This window comes from Patagioenas fasciata, chromosome Z (assembly GCF_037038585.1).
Source record: "Patagioenas fasciata isolate bPatFas1 chromosome Z, bPatFas1.hap1, whole genome shotgun sequence".
Classification (NCBI taxonomy): domain Eukaryota; kingdom Metazoa; phylum Chordata; class Aves; order Columbiformes; family Columbidae; genus Patagioenas; species Patagioenas fasciata.
In genome coordinates, this window is record NC_092560.1 from 66,025,955 (window position 1) to 66,045,756 (window position 19,802).

Consider the following 19,802-nt stretch of genomic DNA (forward strand, 5'->3'; position numbering starts at 1 on the left):
CAGGAGTGTACAAACCCTTCCTGTTTAAACAGGAATGAAGCTGTAAAAATATTAGTGTGGGTGGGACCAGAGAGCTCTGACTTTTGAACTCATAATAACAAATGGGGGCCCTAATAAATGCATATCCAGGAGAACTCAGGTTTCTTATTTTAAAATGAATTGCGTATTTTCTGCTAAATCAAATATACAAAAAATAGACAAAGAGAAGTCTACCGTCTCATTGCTGTGAGGCCTTGGGCTGCTAAAAAGAAAGAGGCTATGGTTCTGTTAGTTAAAGGTAAGCATGGAGGTGGTAAGAATTTGGCTTATAGCCTAGGATAACAGTATTTCTAGGGAGTCTGTATGCTGTGCTGAACCAACAGGATGGTTCAATTTGATTTCATTATTAAGGCGTATAGACTTATTGGAGAGTCGGTAAGTAGCAGGAAATAAAAACTCCATGGAGCAAAGCCTGTCCTCTCTCCTCCATCCTTCATCTGGCCGCGGTGGTGGCTTGGAAGCCAGTAAGTGACCTAACCAAGTATCTGCTGAGAAGATGAACTGAGTTAAGCTAATTGCTTGCTATTGCTCAGTAACAGAGGGAAACTATTAAGTGGCTCCTATTACAGTTTTCCATAAGTGATATTTAAAATGACAACAAACGGTTTGCCAAGAAATGCTAAGGAAATCTAAAAGTTGAGCTGGCGAGACCCTAAAGCATTTCCCCCTCCAGGCAGTATTGAGTCCACAATCCCTCATAGTTGGATCTTTGAAGGAGTGTCCATATGGGGACTCATATTTATCATTATGTCACTGTTACCCTTTTTCTGACAGCCCTGGGAGATCTACTGGACTGTGTGGCGTATTTTATTAGGTCTTAATAATACCCCAGACTTCAGATCATAGTTAGGAAATAGCTTGTCCCTCTACATTTTGCTCTGCGTGAGTGGTATAGGATGCCAAAATTCAACACTGGCAGAGCTTGCAGAAGTGCAGATTTTTGGTTAGATTTAAACAAGTACTGCAGTCTACCCAGCACCTGGTTTTACTCCTGGGACACCTTGTACCCAAGTTTGTGTAAAGGTCCTGGAACATACTCTCAGGATCTTGGTCTGTGTCCTGGAGGAACTCCCTGTTCCCCAGGAGCCTGGAGACCTTCTGTTTGCTGTAAGTTCATGCCACAGGCTGAAAACAGAGATGTATTTCTGCAAAGGTGCATGTTGGTTTAGACAGTTTTATACTTAATGTCTCATTTTATGACACAAAAGCTCCACAGTACGTTTGGTTGCTGAATATGTTCACTTCAGTGTCTTCATGTACTTCCAAGAGAAATACCACAATATTTTCTTTCTTGTTATTCTGAGTGAATGTGGCATTTAAACTATGTTTAAACTGCTGAGTTTGCTTAGGAAACTTTCAAATCTGCATGGTTCAGAAAGATTTGAGTTTCTAGTCTCTATTTATGCTGAATTTTAATTCATGTAAAGCGATGTCCATAGAAATTATTTTTGACAAAACTAACTGCTTTTGCTTTTTAAACATATGACTTGCAGATAAGTTGTTCCTGTTATAAAAGTATATGGTGTTTTCCAGTAATAAGAATTAAGTGCATGGCAGTAATTCAGGACAAAACTAGCAAATATTGTAAGCCAGTATTTATTCTTGAACCAGAGAAACATTAATTACCAATTACCAACTTAGATTTTCTTTTTAAAGCCAGGAGAAGAGAAATGAAAATTAAAAAGACAGCTGACATCTTGGGTAGTCAAGTATTCACCCAGTAGATTAAGTGTAGAATATCTTCTGTTGCTGATGTATGCTTGTACAAAGCAGTCTTTGTTTATATAAGGTGATATTTTCTCAATAAATCAATGTACAGCACTTAATTGAGTTAAAATTGTGCTGTAATGGCTTCATTTAGTTTCCTTACGCCTGGTGCTGTTTTATTTGTTTGCTCAATGTGGCACTTCGATGTGGTCTTCATGAAGTCAGCAGGTTTCTGCCGCCTGGCCGCTTCAGGAGAGTGACAGGGAGAGAATCTGAATCAGGGGGACAGACTTAGGAGCTCCCAACTAGGTCAACTTTAGTGCATCTTTAAAAACAGTAGCATATCTGAAATGAATCACGTATTTGTAGTGGTAAGCGGTCAGACTTCTAACTTCATTATATCTACCCTGTTTGAGCTCCATCTTCCACCTCACTTCAGGTTTCTGAGCAGGAGATGGATGAAGCGATTGCACGTACTACCCACCGAGAGAGTAAGGACGCCAGCTGCTCTCACGTCACAGGTAGCAGCATGTTTTCTCCTAACGTGTCCTTTTCCAGATGGAGGAGGGCTTAAGGACATGCTCTTGGGCTCTGGACATCAGTATTCTGAGGGTACCCAAAACAGCAGAACAGTTTGGGGCATGTAGTCGCTCTGTCCACTGCAGAAATTTTAGCAAAAACACCCAGTTCACACGGATCAACTCTGTAGCTCATGTTAGAAGCACAGAATCATAGAATGTCCTGACTTGGAAGGGACCTACAAGGATCATTGAGTCCAACTCCTGTCCTTGCACAGGACAAGTCCACAGTTGACACCATGTGTCTGAGAGCGTTGTCCGGTCTCTTCTTGAACACTGTCAGGCTGGGGGCTGTGACACCTCCCTGGGGATCCTGTTCCTTGCTTTGATTCTCTAGGCTGCCGTGATCTGAAAGCAGGGCTGCCAAGAGGCGGTTGCTAATCCTCTCTTCAGGATGAATGAGAAGATCAGTGTCCCAGCAGGGAAAGGACAGGAGAAATCAGCTCCATCTGGGTACACTTATCCATGTAGGTGGCCAAAAAAAAAGTATTGATGTGTCCATTTGAAGAAGTCCGGATATTGCATTTTAATCTTTGGGGTCATGCCAAAATCTGTGATCTAGCATTTGTCTGATGTTTTTGAACTCCAGACTTAGCACTTCCTCAAGTCTTATAGGTAAAAGCAAACTCTTGGCAATGGCAGAGTGACTAGTAAGGTGATTTTTAGACATAAATGTTAGATTTGTAATTATCCCCTTTGTATCCGTGTCAGCTAAGATATTTTTTGAAGTAGACCTTGCCAGTGGCCACTCATTTGTCTTTTGAGGTTGCACCTCGTCACCACGTGCTCCAAAGGGGAGCGATATTCTGCTGCCCCAGCTTCCCACATGGATTCAGAGGAAAACCAGAGGCTACATTGCATCTGCATTGGTGAGCCAGGCAAAACACTTCATCACCAAACCAGGTTTCCTCCTGATGAGGAGAATAAACCTACTCCTGTGTGAAGCGTTCAGAGCTCCTGCTCACAGCATGTCTCACCTGGCAGTGTTTGCTGAGGTCCGAGTCATTTCATGCAGATCTGGAGTGAACTCGGCAGTGACCCTGCCCTGACAACCCATTTTACTGCACTGGAGGGGAGATTGACATCTGGTCCGCATAACTGCTGGCTGAGTTGCATTTAGAGCGTTCCTGAGTCTTATTCACAAAGGTTGCTATTTCAGACCTTAAACATGCTGGGGGGAACAGCACCTCCTGAAAATACCCAGCTTTATCTCATTCCAGGGACAGCGTAGCTAAGCCTTGTAAGTCCCAAGGGGCTGGTGAGCCAAGAGGGTTTGGTAGGTTTACTGATAAAATTAGGACTGGGTTGTCCTTCTGACCAATGGTAACTAAGTGTTCATTGAAGTATTTTGCGTGGAGTCTGAGAGAGATTGTATATTTATGCCACCTTTCAAAGTCTGAGTACTCAAATATTTGTAAAGCTAAATGCTTTTTGGAATGCACTCCTTGTCTGCGTAGTTTCTTAACCATATTTAAGCCCAGTTTGGCATGTACGCTGGAAAATTTTATGCTAATCAAATGCTGGATTTAAATGTACAATAGGACAGTTCTTCATAGTTATGCAATTTCTGAAAAATGAGATGAACTGCCTAATTCAGGCTGAGACCTTCCTTGGATAGAGTTTGTCATCATCTTTTGCTCTGAACAGTGCTAACATTTAGTAAGTGCTCCTAACATTAAAAATAAATATACAGGCATTTTATTGTTTAAATTAGTTTAAACCTTTGCCCGGAGCCATGTTCAGCCCTGGTGCAGACCTGCGCCAGTCCCTTTCCTTTGCTGGATGCTCCCATTTCTACAGTGGCACATTTAGACCTGTTTGGATCACTCACAAGCTCCTTACTTTTGTTTCCCAAGTAAAAGTTAGTCCTGCTGTCCCATCTAACCTTCCCAAGCTTCACTTTGTAGTCAGTGCCACTTGCAAGGTTGTCCAGCACTGTTGAGAAGAGGTTGATGCAAGGGAAGGAGAAAGGAGATAAGAAAAGTGTTCATAGTTTCCTGGAAATTAAAGAGCTTGCTCTAGAAAGGGAACTGCTGAGTTTTGACTGCAAAACGTCGAGCAATGCAACATTCATTACAGCCTGTGAAAATTAGTCTGCTGAAGGTTTAATACCCTTCCACTGTCCTAGTTTTGACTTTGCTTTCTAGCCTCACACTGAGAAACATTTGCTGTCATAGGAGCTCTTCAGGATGGCTGCTAGTCATTCGTATCGTGAACGAAAATGCATTTCATGTGTCTGTCTTAATTCCTCGAGTTGTTGGGTTTTTTTACCTGCCATAATCTGAGGGTAGTGGGGATTTGTCATTTGTGTGAGAACTTGGTCTTGATCTTTGGGTTTTGTTTTTCTTCTCCTTCCTCCTCCCCTCCACCTCCGTTTATCTGCTAGAGCAAAGAAGACACATACTTCGTAGTCTTGCACAAAGAAGAGGGAGCTGGCCTGGGATTCAGTGTTGCTGGAGGAACAGATCTGGAACAGAAATCAGTCACAGTAAGTGATGCCTGCAAGTCATTTTTTAGCAAGCCTCACTTTAAAGCAGGCTGTTGAATAGATCAAGTGGTCGTTTATCAAGACTCGCTGCAAGTCGTTCATGGTCACGAAACTGTGTCTCTCAGAGGTGGCTGCATACCATCTGCTACTGAAATCACAGAGCATCTGGTAAGTGTAATTTTTATTATTGGAGATGGGTGCCAATTACGTTTTCAGTCTTTAAAAGTCCGTTACTGGAGAGGATCGGCTAGATCTAAATCGTCTGTGTGTACATGGAATTCTGCATGCAGGTGCAGTGCATGTAGCCTTTTAAGAGAGATTTTCACCCCCAGCTCTTTAAGGTAAACTCTGTGCAGCAAAGTCTTTGAAGGATTTTGCAAATCCTGAGAACGACAGCTTTGCACCTCAGCAAACGTTCTGGGTTTCATGTCACAAATGTGTTCTGGTGTTAGAAAGACCTGTGGGTGGTAGGTAAATGAGGATTGCTGTTTTGGCTGGTGCTTTGTTGTTTTGCTTTTTAAAGTGTTCCATAGCATTCTAAACCAAAGACATTGTTTGCCATTAAATGATGTCGGTGTGTAAACAGTGATAACTTGTATACTGTTAAAAAATAGATCATTGAGACAGAAGAATCCAAGACACCCATGTCTCATCGGACAATGCCTTTATGTAGGTTATGCATTTAAATTCTGCCCTGAAAGAGAGAGATTCATTAAGTGCTGAGATTAGAAGAGGGCATGTCTTCAGTCTTTGTGGTCTGCAGCAGCCATTGCAGGTGTCTTCTGGTTTTTGCTCTTAGACAGGACCAATACACAGAAATGTCTTACATGGAACAGTCGTTCAGTTACAACTTGGTCACAGTCTCGGGAATGAACTCTGCTTCTCTCACTATGAAGGCTGTGTTCCCTGCCTGTGGCCCAAATACTCACAGTGTCAGCTGTGAGCAAGAGGAGGGCTCAACAGTGTCCCACCCAGAGAGCTCCTCGCTTAGGTACTGGTATTGAGGCTGTTATTCCAGTTTTGAATGCCTGGTGAGACTGGCTGGAAATTGATGTCCTTGGATCTGTAAGGTTGTTTCAGGTGCCCATCTCAGCGTGGCTCTGCCATGAGACATAAATGGAGCCAAAGGACTTCTGACTCCTCTCTGTTGTCTGGGTATCGGGAGATATTCCTAGAGAAAATGCCATGCCTTGTCTCCACAGATTTGCTGCCTTGAGCTTTTGCCAAGTGGACCTAAAACATGGTAAGCCATACTCTGGCTGCTGCAATTACAGTGCCTGATAGGCAAGTCTTGAAATACTGGGTCTTGAGTCTTTTAGTCAGTTCCTTTTACATAAATGGCACACAACTAAGTCTCAACTGAACTTTTTTGGAGTTCACTTAAAGTTTAATCAACTCTGAATGGAATATATTTTCTGTAGAAAAAATGCATTTCAAGCCACTAAGTCACCCATTTGCATCTTTTTACATGGTATTTGACCAGCCAAATTGCAATGGACAATTAAATACGTGTACAACTGCGGTAAGTCAGAGCCTTTCTTTGCACAGATGACGTGCACCACTTAGAAGTGTGTGTTTGAAAACAGCACAGGATGTGTGTCCCAGGCAGTGGGAATTTGAGGAGTGGGTATCGCACACCGCAGTGTTGTTTTTGGTGTTTGATATAACAAGGGTGTGGATTTAATCTTTCTACTGCTTGGAAGAATGTTAATTGAAGACCTCGAGGCATTCAATGACAACATGAGTGACTTGTGGTATTACATGCTTTAGCTGATTTTGGTTGTCTTTGGCTTGGAAATGGCCGTGCAATAATAGCATCTTCTCCTCTGCTTGCACCACCGTCTCTCACTACAGTTCTTGTCCAGTCACGTAGGCCTTAGTATAATACTTGAGGATGTTCATTGGAGCAAATGTCGTGTGCTTGATATCCAGGCAGTGGGCACTGATTGCAGACTTTGGTAGGGTCTCCGTGCTCTCCTTGGCCTGTAGAACACCATGTGTGGTCGTGAGGTCACTGCATCCTGAAGTTGAAATTTTTGTTGTAGGTGCACAGGGTGTTTTCAAAGGGAGTGGCATCTCAAGAAGGAACTCTTCATCGGGGAGATCTTGTTCTGTCAATCAACGGCAAGTCTCTTGCAAGCTCGGTCCACGGGGATGTCCTGAATACTCTTCATCAGGCAAGACTATACAAATGTGCGGTCATTGTCATCCAGAAGGAAAAAGACAAAGCAAACAACTTCTCCAGACTTGAGATATCAGCTACTGGCAAAAAATGTGTGCGGTCTGGAAAGGAGGTTTCCATGGCAATAGGAACAGGTATGATCTTTGTCCAAGAACAGTTGGAAGGATTCCCTTGCAGAGCAGACTGAAGGGAAAATATCCATGATGTCCATGTGTTTTAGATTAAAAGTGTCTGTGCCTTATGCAATCGAAGGCAGCAAATGAAATTACCTTTAAATTTTATTTGTTCGCTTTGGAGCAGTTTGGTTTTGGTTTGGTTGGGTTTTTTTAAATATCATAACTAGGCAGAAACTTAGAAGGACATTCAGGGCCTAATCCAATTTCTACTGAAGTTAGTGATTCCACATATTCTTGCAATCCAGGATAAACTAATTTTAAGTAATAACAGTAGTTGGTGAAAGAAAGCAAACGACCAGAAAAGAAAAAAAAAAGAAATAAAATCAACCTCAAAGAAAACTCCAAACCCTGCATTTTGTTATGCATAGGGACTGAACTTGCTCCTTTATAACGGCAGTTTTCATACTGTTTCTACTAAAAACATAGAAAAAAATATTTTCGTATTACAGTAAATGGAGCTAAGCCAAATCCAAGTCAGCCATCCCACAGGAAACTAGGAATAAATGGTTTAAGTGCCGACCTATGAGCGGAATGGCAAGTTCCTGTTTGGGAACAAGGCAGCATGTCAGCACGAAGGCTGCACTTGGGGTATTACAAACAGATCCATCCAATTAGAACTAGGAGAGAAACCCTTCTGTTACCTGTCTGCATGCTGCTGCTTTGGGAGCAGGGGATGACCTGCTTCAGTCCTGCAGGGTCCCTGGGAGCGGGTGGGCGGTGGTTACAGTAAATGCTGACAGACCTGGTGTTGTGGCTTCCCTGGCCTTCCAGGGCGATACCAGTTCAAAGGGATTTCCTCTCTTTTGAGTGTTCACATGCATCAATGCATTCTGCTATGGAAAATATTTAAATGTTTTTCTGCAAGGCAGAAAAATTCATCATTGCTGTAGTGTTGTCAAGTGAAGTGAAACTTCTCTCCAGAGAACTTTCCTCCTCTAACTTCTTCATCACTCTTCTACAGCATCTTCCATTCAAGAATCTCAGAGAAGTTTACAGATAGCAACAATACTCCAGCACTGCTGAAAGGTGAAAAAAATTGAGTCTTACACTACAGGTGACGAATGTAAGGTGCAAGAGAAATAAGTTACCAGGTATTTATCAACAAACAGCCATTGTATGGCAGGACCTAGTACCTACCCAGGAGGGCAAGAACCTGCTACTGTCCTCCAGCCATCTGAAGGTCTGGGGCTAACTTTTGGTATCTACTTAATCAGCCTCACAATACAGGAAAAAAATTAAAACCCCTGACTGCGCTGTGTATTTTTAAGATTCTGCAGGATAAAGAAGCTTCCAAGATGAATCATAGCTTGGAGTCTTGAAACATATAGCACTGCTAAGCTTTGAACTAAGTACAGGGCTGGGCTCTACAGCAGGAGAAAGGCTTAGGAGTGAAAGGACCAAGCAATATACACTGTTTAAATAGAATTATTCGGCTACTGCTGAGCAGCAGCATAAAGAATCCTCCTGCTTGCCCTCTCTATGGACAGGCTGGAGGCTGAGAAGCAGGAAATCAAATGCTAAAAGTTAGGAAAAGGGCCTTGCAAAATAATCCACAATGAGCCATGCAGTGAACTACATTAAAGCCTCCTGTGATTAACTTCAGTCAGCTTTGACGGCTCTATTTGGCTTCTGGTTATTAAAAGATGATTTCTCTTGTGCCCCCCCAAATAATTGCAATATGTGTTAGCAGCTTTGGATGTGTCATTTCATCCCTGTTGTGAAATCCAACAACCAGAGATATCTCTGCAGACAACAGACAAGGAGAGAGAGCCCATTTCCTGCTGGGTTGAGCAGAAGCTTGAGAAAACTGAGATTTCTGTCTGGCCACTTGCTGGTAGCCAGGACTGGAGCAAGGAAGAAACCCCTGGGTCTGCTGCTTCTTTGTGCTGATGCATGCCAGTCACTAGCATGAGCACACTGGTTACCCAGTTCTATTGCCACACAGCCAAATTTTATCCAAACATTTTGTGCAAAATGTCCAGTTTTCACCACCACGACAGTCTCTGGCCCACGCAGGTCACTGTAGTCTGAAAACCACCACTTTTGTGCAACACTGATCAAAAGTTAGGACTGTCTGAACTGTTGGAGATGAAGGCAGTGCTCACCAGGAGTGAGAGCTATTGGCTCCTGACTCTCCTGACATTTTTTGTAGAATCTTTCTCTTGTTACGTCTCTTGCCTTCTTTTGCATTGTTAAAACCCTTGTTGTTTTATGTAGTGACTACCATCTTAATTTAAAGTTACAGTCAGGTTAAGAAGCTCTTCTTCAAGTCACATACAGACTCTTATCATTTCTGAAAAGTCTCACTGGGAGGATTTTAAAGCTTGGTAACTTAAAAACTGTGTGTTAGCCTCAATAGCAGCTTCTGACTGGAAGATGTGAATGATAAATCTCTAACCTGCTTTGTGTTGGTTTGTGATCCTCTGAGAACTCATGCACTGAGTGGGAACACTTCAAAACTTCTTTACTCTTGTGCTTGTTTACTTTCATAGTTGTAGAGGTGGAAATTTTTTCTGTGTTTCACCAGGGGATTTCTCTTCAAAGTCAATCCAAAACAGAGTTATTTGCCAGAGACTGGAGAGGATTTTATTGGGAGAAGGAGGGAAGGAAGGAAGGAAGGAAGGAAAGAGGTTGTCTGCAGTGATGAGATTAAATAAGAATTTGCTGAAGTATATTTGCTGCACTTTAAGAGCTGAACCCTTTGGTGATATAAACCAGTCAGATCCAGGAATCCTTAACAGGTGCTTCCAGGTAACAGGAATGTTTTGTAGGTGTCAGTCACAGCTAAATGCTGCTCTGAATGTTATTCTGAATATTTGTATTCAAAAGTGCTTTAAGTGATGGGAACAAGATTAGAATTAGAGGATGCTTCTGGCCTGTTCATGTAGTAACTATGGGCTGGATTTGTCTATTCATGTGGGAAATCTTTGAGCTTGGTGTCCCAGAGGTATGCTCTTTCTCTTATAATGATAAGGACTTTTAAAACCATAAAGTGGTATAAAAGCTGTATCGGACCAAGCATAAGATTCCTGTGTGCCTCAGCAATGGTGGTGTTCAACAACTCCCAGATTACAGCTAATGAACTCTTCATAGAATATCATAGGAGTAAATGATGAGGAGAAGACAGAGAGAGGTCACAGAATCACAGAGTGGTTTGGGTTAGAAGGAAATTATCTAGTCCAACCCACCTGCTAAAGCAGGTACACCTAGAGTAGATCGCACAGGAATGCAACCAGGTGGGTCTTGAATGTCTCCAGAAAAGGAGACTCCACCACCTCTCTGGGTAGCCTGTTCCAGTGTCTGTCATCCTCAAAGTAAAGATGTTTCTCCTCATACTCAGACGGAACCTCCGGTGCTTCAGTCTGCGCCATTTGCCCCTCTTCCTATCTCTGAGCACCACTGAAAAGTCTGATTTCCATCCTCTAGTGCATCTGGCTTTCATTTTTTATTTTTCTACAGGCTGTTGATATTCCTTGTAATTCCATCCCCCCCACCTGCAGGGCATGGGGCTGTGAGCCTCAAGCAGGGCCTGGGCATGAAGGGGTGCAGCAGGGCAGGCCAAGGCAGAGCATGGCTCACCTTGCTGATGTTGAAGCTGAACAACTCCTTGAAGCGGGCAGGCTGACAGATGAGCAGCAGGTAGAGGGTCCAGCTGTGGCAGAATTTCACAATGATGATGGCATAGAGTGGTTTGGAGGTGAAGAACTTGTGCCAGGGTGTGGCCAGCTGCAGAGGGAGGGGCAGGGCAGGGCTGACAGTGACCTCTTGACCCCTGACCTGCCCTTCCCAACCAGGGACATGATATCCAGCCCTGACCCCACATCTGGTGATCTGACCACAACCCACCTCTGACCTCTGAAGCCCGAGCAAACCCTGACCCTAGAGCCAACCCTGATCCTGACTCCATCCCTGGCCCCAGTTTGACCCTGTAGCAAATGCCCCCCCAGAACTGCCCTGACCGTTACCTCTGACCCTCACCAGGGAGGGTTGGGGTCAACTGGGGGTGGGAGGAAACTGGGGGAGGGATAGGTGCAAGACACCCTTGTGCAATGTGGCATGTGCAAGGGGGAAGAGAACAAATGCGATGGGTCCAGCTGTAAGTGCTGCGGGTGCTGCCCCTCACACACCACATGCCACTCCCCTCCCCTCCAACCTGCTGGTGGCGAATTTCTGGCCGATGAATCCCCCTGGGATCTGGGTGACGATGTAGCCCCAAAAGGAGCCGTGGATTATCCCCACCATTTCGGAGTCTCAGTTGAACTGGGCACACTGGGAAGGCAGAGGAGAGGGTGGGGGGATCACTACAGGTAGTACGCCCTCGAAATCTCCCAAAACCCCAAACCCCCAAAAAACACCAAACCTGCCCCTTCCCAAACATGGCCCACATGTCCCAGCTCCACCAATGCCCCCCAGTCCCCCGTGCCGACCACGGCCACCCCCAGGTCACAGTGGATGCCACAACTGATGCAGAAGCTGATGCTGTGGTGTTGGAGAGACCACAGCAGGTGCATTCCAGCAAGGGGGATGCGGGGGGTCCCCAACCTGCCCCCCTCAGAACTGGGCACCCCTGAGCTCAAGTCCAGTCCCTCTGCACCCTCCTGCCACCACCCCAGGAGCCTGCAGGGACAGGGCGGGATGGGGGGGATCACGCATGTGCGATGCATGTGCCTCTGCTGCCCGCCTCGTCCAGACACCTGGCTCCCCCCTGAACTCCCAGGTCCGCACCGGATGCCTGGGTCCTCTCTCCTCGTCCCAGATGCCTGGGTTCTCTGGGACACCATCCCTAGTCCCCCCTCCCCCAGATCACCACTAAATCCCCCTCATAAGCTAAGACCCCCACCTGTGCCAGGGGGAGGGGTGGGCATCTGGACACGTGGGACCACTGCAAGGCCCTGCCCCCAGTGCAGGGGACCCAGGTGTCTGGTGAGGTTGCACACATATAAGCAAATTTGATTGACCTTTTATTGCAAGTTTTTGTACGAAAAAGGCAATGGGGCCGGGGGGACACAGGTGTCCGGCCCCTTAGGCCTGCAGGGGCATCATCACAGTGAGGACCTGGAGGAAAAGGTCAGCAGGGGGGCAGCACCTCCTGGTTAAGGAGTGGGGCTGTGGAGAAGGGTGGGGCCTGGAAAGGGGTGTGGCTAAGAGAGCAGGTGTGGCTGAGCAAGCAGGCAAGGCCAGGAGCCTTTACCTGGGTAACATGGATGGGTGTGGCTCAGGGCAGGTGATGTTGCACATCACCACAGCAACACTCACCTTGGTTCCATGGTGGAAGTGGGCATGGCACTGGGTGGGGTTGGGCATGTGGGGCAGCCCCAGCTCCAGCAGGGCAGAGCCACCTCCCTCTCCCTTCAGCATCAGCTGTTCCTCACTCAGCCACAGCCACCCTGCACCCACCTGGATGGGGCAGGGCAGGGTCAGGGAGAGGGCCCAGATGGCCCCACCACAACCAGCGTCCTCCCAAATGCTCCCAGACCAGATTAAATCTCCCCCACACCTGCCCAGCCCCCACTCCACCCCACAGTCCCCCCCAGTACCCCTCCTCCACCCCACAGCTTCCCCCCCAATATTTAGAGGAGCCCCCCCATCCCCCAACAACCCCTGGGATCAAGTTAATTCCCCCCAACGACCCCGGTGCCCTCCCCCTACTCACGGCCTGTGCCTGCAGCACTCGTGCCTGCAGCACTCCTGGGTGTTGGGACAAGGGTTCAGCCACCACCACGTACTGGGAGGGGGCAGGGCAGCTGCGGGAGGAGGGGCAGAGGTCAGGCAAGGGAGTCACAGGGGGGTGGGGGAGGGTCTCACTCACCCCTCAAGCTCCTGGATGTGTGTCCAAATGTTTTGGGCCAAGATGAAGCCCAAGGACTGGCGGTTCCACAGCACCCGTCAGCTTGGGGGTGGGGGGCATGGGGAAGTCACAGGGGTGGGGGTGAGACCCCCTTCCACCACTCTCTTCTTTTCCAGTTCCACCCCCGAAGTTCATCCCCCAGCTCCTTCCCAGCGCCTCTAGTTGCCCCCCCTCCCCCCCCCCCAGTGCTCCCAGTCCCACCAGTCAGCTCCAGTCCATACTTCTCTGCCAGCCTCTCCATGGCCACAGTCAGGAAGAACTCACGGTACAGGGGGCCGGCCTGAGGGGAAGTGGGGCAGGGGGATCAGAACCCCCCAAACTCCCCCAATCCCCCTGGGATCCTCCAACCTCTCTCTCACCTGCAGCGTGCAGAAGAACCCCAAGTTCACCACCACATCATGGGCCGTACAACCCTACCCACCTGCGAGGGGGGAAGAGGAGGGAACGAACGAGGTGTTGTGGGCATTTGGGGGGGGTCAGGATGAGTTTGGGGGAAGAGTTAAGGGAGTGGGGGAGGTCAGGGAGAGGGTTTTGGGGGGATAAAGAGGGGCTGGGTGCTCCACAGGGGTGCTCAGGAGACAGCTTGGGGGATCAGGGGGAGAAATTGGGGGGCAAGCAGGGTCAGGTGGGGATTAAGAGGATGGGTGAGTCTGGGGAAGGGTTCAGGGGAGGGGCTGGGGGTCACACAGGGTCAGGGGGGTTGAGCGGGAGGTTTTGGGTAGCTGGGTGTGTTGAGGGGATCAGGGCAGAGGTCTGCAGGGTTTTTCGGGGAGGGGGATCTCACTGCGGTCCAGCTCGGCATGGGGCTCCCTCAGGCTCATGGAGATGCGAAAGGTCTCGGGGGGGCCGTGTAGGAGGAGACGGCACAGCCCGGGGCGGGGACAACGGCGGGGGGCGCGGCACCCTTCCCGAGTGACAAACCTTGACAAACACCTTGGCCCCTCGGGGGTCAGGACCCCCCGAGACCCCCCAAATCCCTAGGGCCCCTCCCAAACACCCCAGACCTGGCTGCGGGGTGACAGGTGACAGCGCGAGAAGGGTCGGTGGGTGGGGGCGGCTCCTCGTCGTCCTGTGTCACCTGGGGAGGACAGAGGTATTCGGGGGTACACGGACGGACCGGGGGACGCGGGTCAGTCCCAGTTCCCCTCGGTTCCTGCTCTCCTCGCCCCGGGCTCCCCCACCCCGATCCTACCTGCAGCAGAAGCCGCCGCATCGCCTCCTCCTCCCCGTCGTCTGCCTCCAGCTCGGCCGATTGCAGCGACGGGTCCGCGGGGACGGCCATGGCCTGGGTGGGGGCAGGAACGGGAGGAACCGGGGAGGAGCCCGGAGGCCCCAAACACCGCCCGGGCCGCCCCGAACCACGGCCCCAGGGACACCCCCAACCTCAGGCCAGTCCCCCCCAAAGCCCTCTGAGCCCCTCAGGGCCGTTCCGCCGTTACCGGCCGCTACAGCTCCCACCTCCGGTTTCTGGCGGAAGTGTGGGTGAGTTTCTATGGTTACCGGGTCGCTCTTTGGTGCAATGGCGGCGGCAGCGCTGGGGCCCGTCCCTGGGATCTTCAGCTCCATGGAGGAGGGACCCAGGGCCGAGGGGGCCGCAGCGGGGGAGGTCAGGGGCAGGCACACGTGTGGGTCCCAGTAGGTGAGGGGTTAGCAGACCCCACCCCGGCGCCAAGCGGGACCTGCACCGCAGCTGCCTCTCGGTGCCGGGACGGGGGCCTGAGTGACCCCTGGTGAGCCCTGACCTGCGACCTCCCGCTGTGACCTCTGACCTGCAAGTGCGACCTCAATAAACACCCTCTCCGCCCTGCCCCCCCCCCCCCCCCCGCCTTTCTGACGAAAAATTTTAAAGATCTAATGGGGGTTATCAAAGAGGTAGCGAAACAATCACAGGAGCTTAGACAAAATATAGAAAGCGTGTTATCTCAAACGGGGAATATTTCACTTGCAGGGTGGCTAACATCATTAATGCAAACAGGAATAATTATTTTAGTCGTCATAATTGTGTTTATAATTATTTTAGAGTGTGTAAAGAGAGCACCAGAAAAAAAGTGGTTTAGAAGTAAATGCTCAAGGTTCTATTTTAATGAGGGCTGGAAGCCCAGTGGCCACAAACCCTCAAGAAAAGAGGAGGGATTGATAATAACTAAAATCAGCAATTAGTAATAAAATAAGTCTATACAAATAAGGATCATAGATTTTAGGCATTGACTAAGTTAATAAGGATCACAAATGTTATATGATAGGCACTTGTTAGGAGTTAAGCCACAAAAATGGTATTTGTTAAAATAAACAAAGGGTAGGAGACAATGCCCTCGGCCTCAGAAGATCAGGTGACGACACCAGCACAAGCAGGTTCCAAGGTGAATAGCAAAGGAGTGTAATGCATATGCAAAGCATTTCTTGAAAATTTAATGAATATGTATGATCTGTGTGGATACAATCTGTGCCTCGGAATTGTTCAGGGCCCTCACTAGGGGAACAATCCCCATGGGTGCTGGTGCGTCAATAAAAGCTGTCTGCTTTCAAAACTGGGGTTTTTTCGTTTTAGAAGTTTCTTCAGTCAGCTGATTTATGGTATAAATGTCAGCTCAGCTGGATATTTGCTGAAGATCTCGGTCTTAAAAAAAAAAAAACAAACACAAACTGCACTTTCTGATCAGCTTTGCAGCAGAATAACATATAAACAAAACCTCCCCATGCAACAAAGTTTCCCTAAGATTAAGGAATGAGAAGATTATTTTGTGTTACTTTTCATTTGATACAAAGACACAAGAGAGAACAAGGAAAGCCCAACGGTTCTAGTGCCTGCAAAGGCTAATGTTCACAGCCCTGTCCTTCAGTCAGAACTCAAATTGGCTGGGAAAGAATGACTTCTCAAAAACACAGTTATCCCGAAGCAGGAGAGTGTACTGGTAGTTAATGTGTTAATAAATGAAATCTCATTAAATTTCATTGAAAGCTCATTTTTTATTGTAATAAAGGATGTTGAAGTTTCACCTTGATAATTAGGTTCTTTACATTTGGCAGAAACAAAAAGATTAATTTAATAGCAGAGATAGCTTGGATTGAAACAAAGAAATCAACTCAACAGAACTAGATTACACTGTTAGGTGGGCATTTTTTACGTGCAGCGCTGGGGTCGCACTTGCGATTCTCCACCATAAGCGCTCACCATGACAGGACAACCTCGTGCAGCTTATATCTACAAAAACGTTGCATATTCATTACAATTCTTAGAAATTATTAACATTCAATACGCCTGTCCTAAGAAATTATTACTTAAACAGGTGGTTAATTATTTCGCGGTCTTTGCTGCCATCTGGTTTCCTTTTACAGGCATTGCAGTCTCTCCAGAGAGGTGTTTACTTTCTCCAAGAGTCTTCTCATAGACTACCTCACGTGTCCGCTTGTTGAACTTTCCACGTCGGCAGCTCTTTGTGTAAGTGCAATTAGTACATACTTACATAGGTAATTAATTAGTGCAAGCCTTGAATTATACTTCTCTATTCTATAGCTTACTTACGATATATCTGTTAGCATGCAACTTTGGATTTGACCTGTCCAGATATTTCCTTTAGCTCGTTTCAGACTACAATAGTTTTCACTAGATATTCGTGTTAAAGTCAGCTTGGAGTAAAGGCATTTGCTACTGCAGTTGTGCTTATCAGAATCACTAACATCAACGTCGAGAGAACTTTGAAGTGGTAGGTCCTACTGGTTCCGACATCCATTTCTTATCTGATACTTTCTTCAGTCTTGAATGGTGAATCCAGGCAGGCTGCTCTTTAATCCTGATTGCAGTAAAGGTCATTGGCAACACTTCTCTTCTAAAGGCTGACCTGAAAAAGTTTAACATAAGCCCAATCTGCTGGCCTAAAGGGATGAACTGGTTGATCTAACCCTCTGACCCTAGTTTCAAGCACTCACTTTGCTGCTTTATTTAGCGGTTTATCTAAAGCTATCGTATATTGTCATAAACATGCTTCTTGTAACTGATTCAAATCTTTGCCTTGGTACTTAGCATGACAGAGTCTACCATAGAGAATTTCAAAGGGACTTAAATTCTCTATGGTTTGCTAATTCTAAGCAACACAAGGGGAAGTGCTTGATTCCATTTAAGATTTGTCTCTTGACAAATTTTACTCAGTTGCTGTTTAATCGAATTATTCATTTTCTCTACCTGTCCAATGGCTTGTGGCCTATATGGTGTATGCAATTGCCGATCAGTTCCCAGAGCTTTGCTAACCTGTTGTACTACCTGTGCAATAAAATGTGAACCTCTATGAGAGGACACCACAGCAGATACCCCAATTCGAGGAATTATTTCATTTAACAATACTTTGTCACTCCTCTTGCTTTGTTAGTTCTGCAAAGGAAAGCTTCTGGCCAACCTGAGAAGATATCTGTTAACACTAACAAATACCAATACCCACCTTTTCTAGGGAGCTCAGAGAAATCTATTTGACAGTGTTGTCCTGGTATGTTTCCTTTCCCAATTGTTCCTATCTGTACCTGACTTACAGTACTCAGATTATTCTTCAAACATACCTCACATTGCTGAGCTACTTGTTTTACTATGGCATACAAATTCATTCCTGCAATTCTTTTAATCAAATCCTGGTATAGAGCATCAGCTCCCCAATGAGTTTTGTTGTGTTCTTCTAATACAATTCCCCATGACACACTGTAAGGTATTACTACTCTTCCATCAGCAGTGGTGGGTCATTTTATATCTGACCCTTCTTCTATTTTTGCCTGTACATCTATTAATTTCTTGTCATCCTTTGTATAGTTACTGATGTTGATTCAAGAAGATAGCCACCCAGGATCACTTTTGTATTTGTCTCTGTCCCTTCAGCAGCCTGTTCAGCAGTGTAATCTGCTAGCTTGTTTCCAGTCTCTTGGTCAGAGCTACCCTTTTGGTGCCCTCGACAATGCATGATGGCTGTCTTTTCTGGTAACCTCACAGCTGCCGATAGCTGAAGTATCTCTTTGGTGTGTTTAATCTGTTTTCTTTGTACTGTTAACAGTCCCCATTCTTTCCAAACAGCTCCATGAGCATGTGCTGCTCCAAATGCCTATTTTGAATCAGTCCATGTATAAATCTTCTTCCCTTCAGATAATTCTGATGCTTGTGTGAGTGCAGTTATCTCAGCTGTCTGGGCAAAGGTTCCTGCAGGTAAAAATTTGGCTTCAATTACCTTGTGGGTAGTTGTCGCTGCACACCCAGCTTTACGTACTCTTTGCTTTACAAAGCCGCTCCCATTAGTAAACCAGGAGTCTTCAGCATCCCCTAATGGTTATTCCTTTAAACCCGGTATACTTGAGTAGAAGGCCTCCATGGTCTCCAGACAGTCATGGACCACTGGTTCCAAAACAGACCCACTGAGGAGAGAGGCTAGATCGACAATAGTAGTATTAACAATATTTGCATCATCTTGGTGTTTCAGAAACCTCTAAGGGGATAACCAATGGCTACCTTTTCTTTTCCAGTACCACAGTGAATGTATGAGATACCAACACAGTCACCTTCTGACCCACAGTAACTTGTGCGCTTCCTATGTGTTGAGGACAACAGTTGCCACAGCTCTCAGGCACCCTGGCCAACCTTTGCTTACATCGTCTAATTGCTCAGAGAATTAAGCTACAGCCTGTTTGTAGGGCCACAGCTGCTGGGCCAGGACTCCTAAGACAATTCCTTGCCTCTCATGGGAGAACAATCATAATGGTTTTGTGACATCAGGAAGGCCTGAGGCAGGAGCTTTCGTAAGCTCTTTCTTAGACTGTGCAAATGTCCTTCTGGCTTCCCCTGTCCAATTCAATTTAGAAGGGTTATTTTTCAACAGGTCGTACAAGGGTATTACCAAAAGTCCATAGTTATATATCCATAGCTGGCACTAACCTGTCATTCCAAGGAAAGTTCTGAGCTCCTTAACTGTTGTAGGTTCAGGTGTTCAGCAGATGTGGTTTTTTCATTCCATCCCAGATTCACGCTGTCTCCCAGGTATCTCAGATCTCAAGTAAGTGACTTGGCACTCTACTAGTTGAGCTTTCTATTGAGAGACTCGATACTCACTTAATCCCAGAAAATTCAACAAATTTACAGTCCATTGCATGCAGTCTTCTTTAGTTTCTGTGGCTATAAGGAGATCATCAACACACTGTGATGAAGTCCTATTTCCTGGAGGAGCTTACCAGGTTTCAAGTTCTCATGCTAGCTGGTTTCCAATAATAGTAGGGCTGTTCTTGAATCCTTAAGGTAAGTTAAGTGGCTCTTTCTCCCAGTGCCAGGATTTTCCCATTCAAAAGCAAAAAGCTTCTGACTTTCTTTAGCCAAAGTTAACTAAAGAAGGGATCCTTCAAACCCAACACAATGAACCATTCAGTTAACTATGTGTAATGGCTAGCTACTACTGGGTGTAAATCCCCAGTGATTTTGTTTATTGCCCTCAAATCCTGCACTAACCTATGACTTTTACCAACTGGTTTCTTTACAGGTAGGATTGGAGTGTGCAATTCTGACTCACATTCCGCCAAGAGTTCAAATTGCAAGAAATTACTAATTATTTTTTTTATCCCTTGTTTATCCTTTCATTTTAGGGGATATTGTTTGATCCTCACTGGTCCAAACCCTGGTTTCAAATTAATTTTCACTGGTTCTGGATTCTTTGATTTACCAGGAACTCCTGAAGCCCATACCCCTGGAAATACTTGATCCAGTATTTCCTGAGGTATTTGGCTTTGCCTGTTAGTTTGAATCCTTGCTAAACTCAAATTCTCAATT

General features: G+C 46.4%; 1 pseudogene; it reads right to left on the reverse strand.

The window, feature by feature from the left end:
* Window positions 1-1,619: 1,619 nt before the first annotated feature.
* On the reverse strand, window positions 1,620-14,733 carry LOC136115426 (uncharacterized; annotated as a pseudogene).
* Between the last annotated feature and the right edge of the window lie 5,069 nt (window positions 14,734-19,802).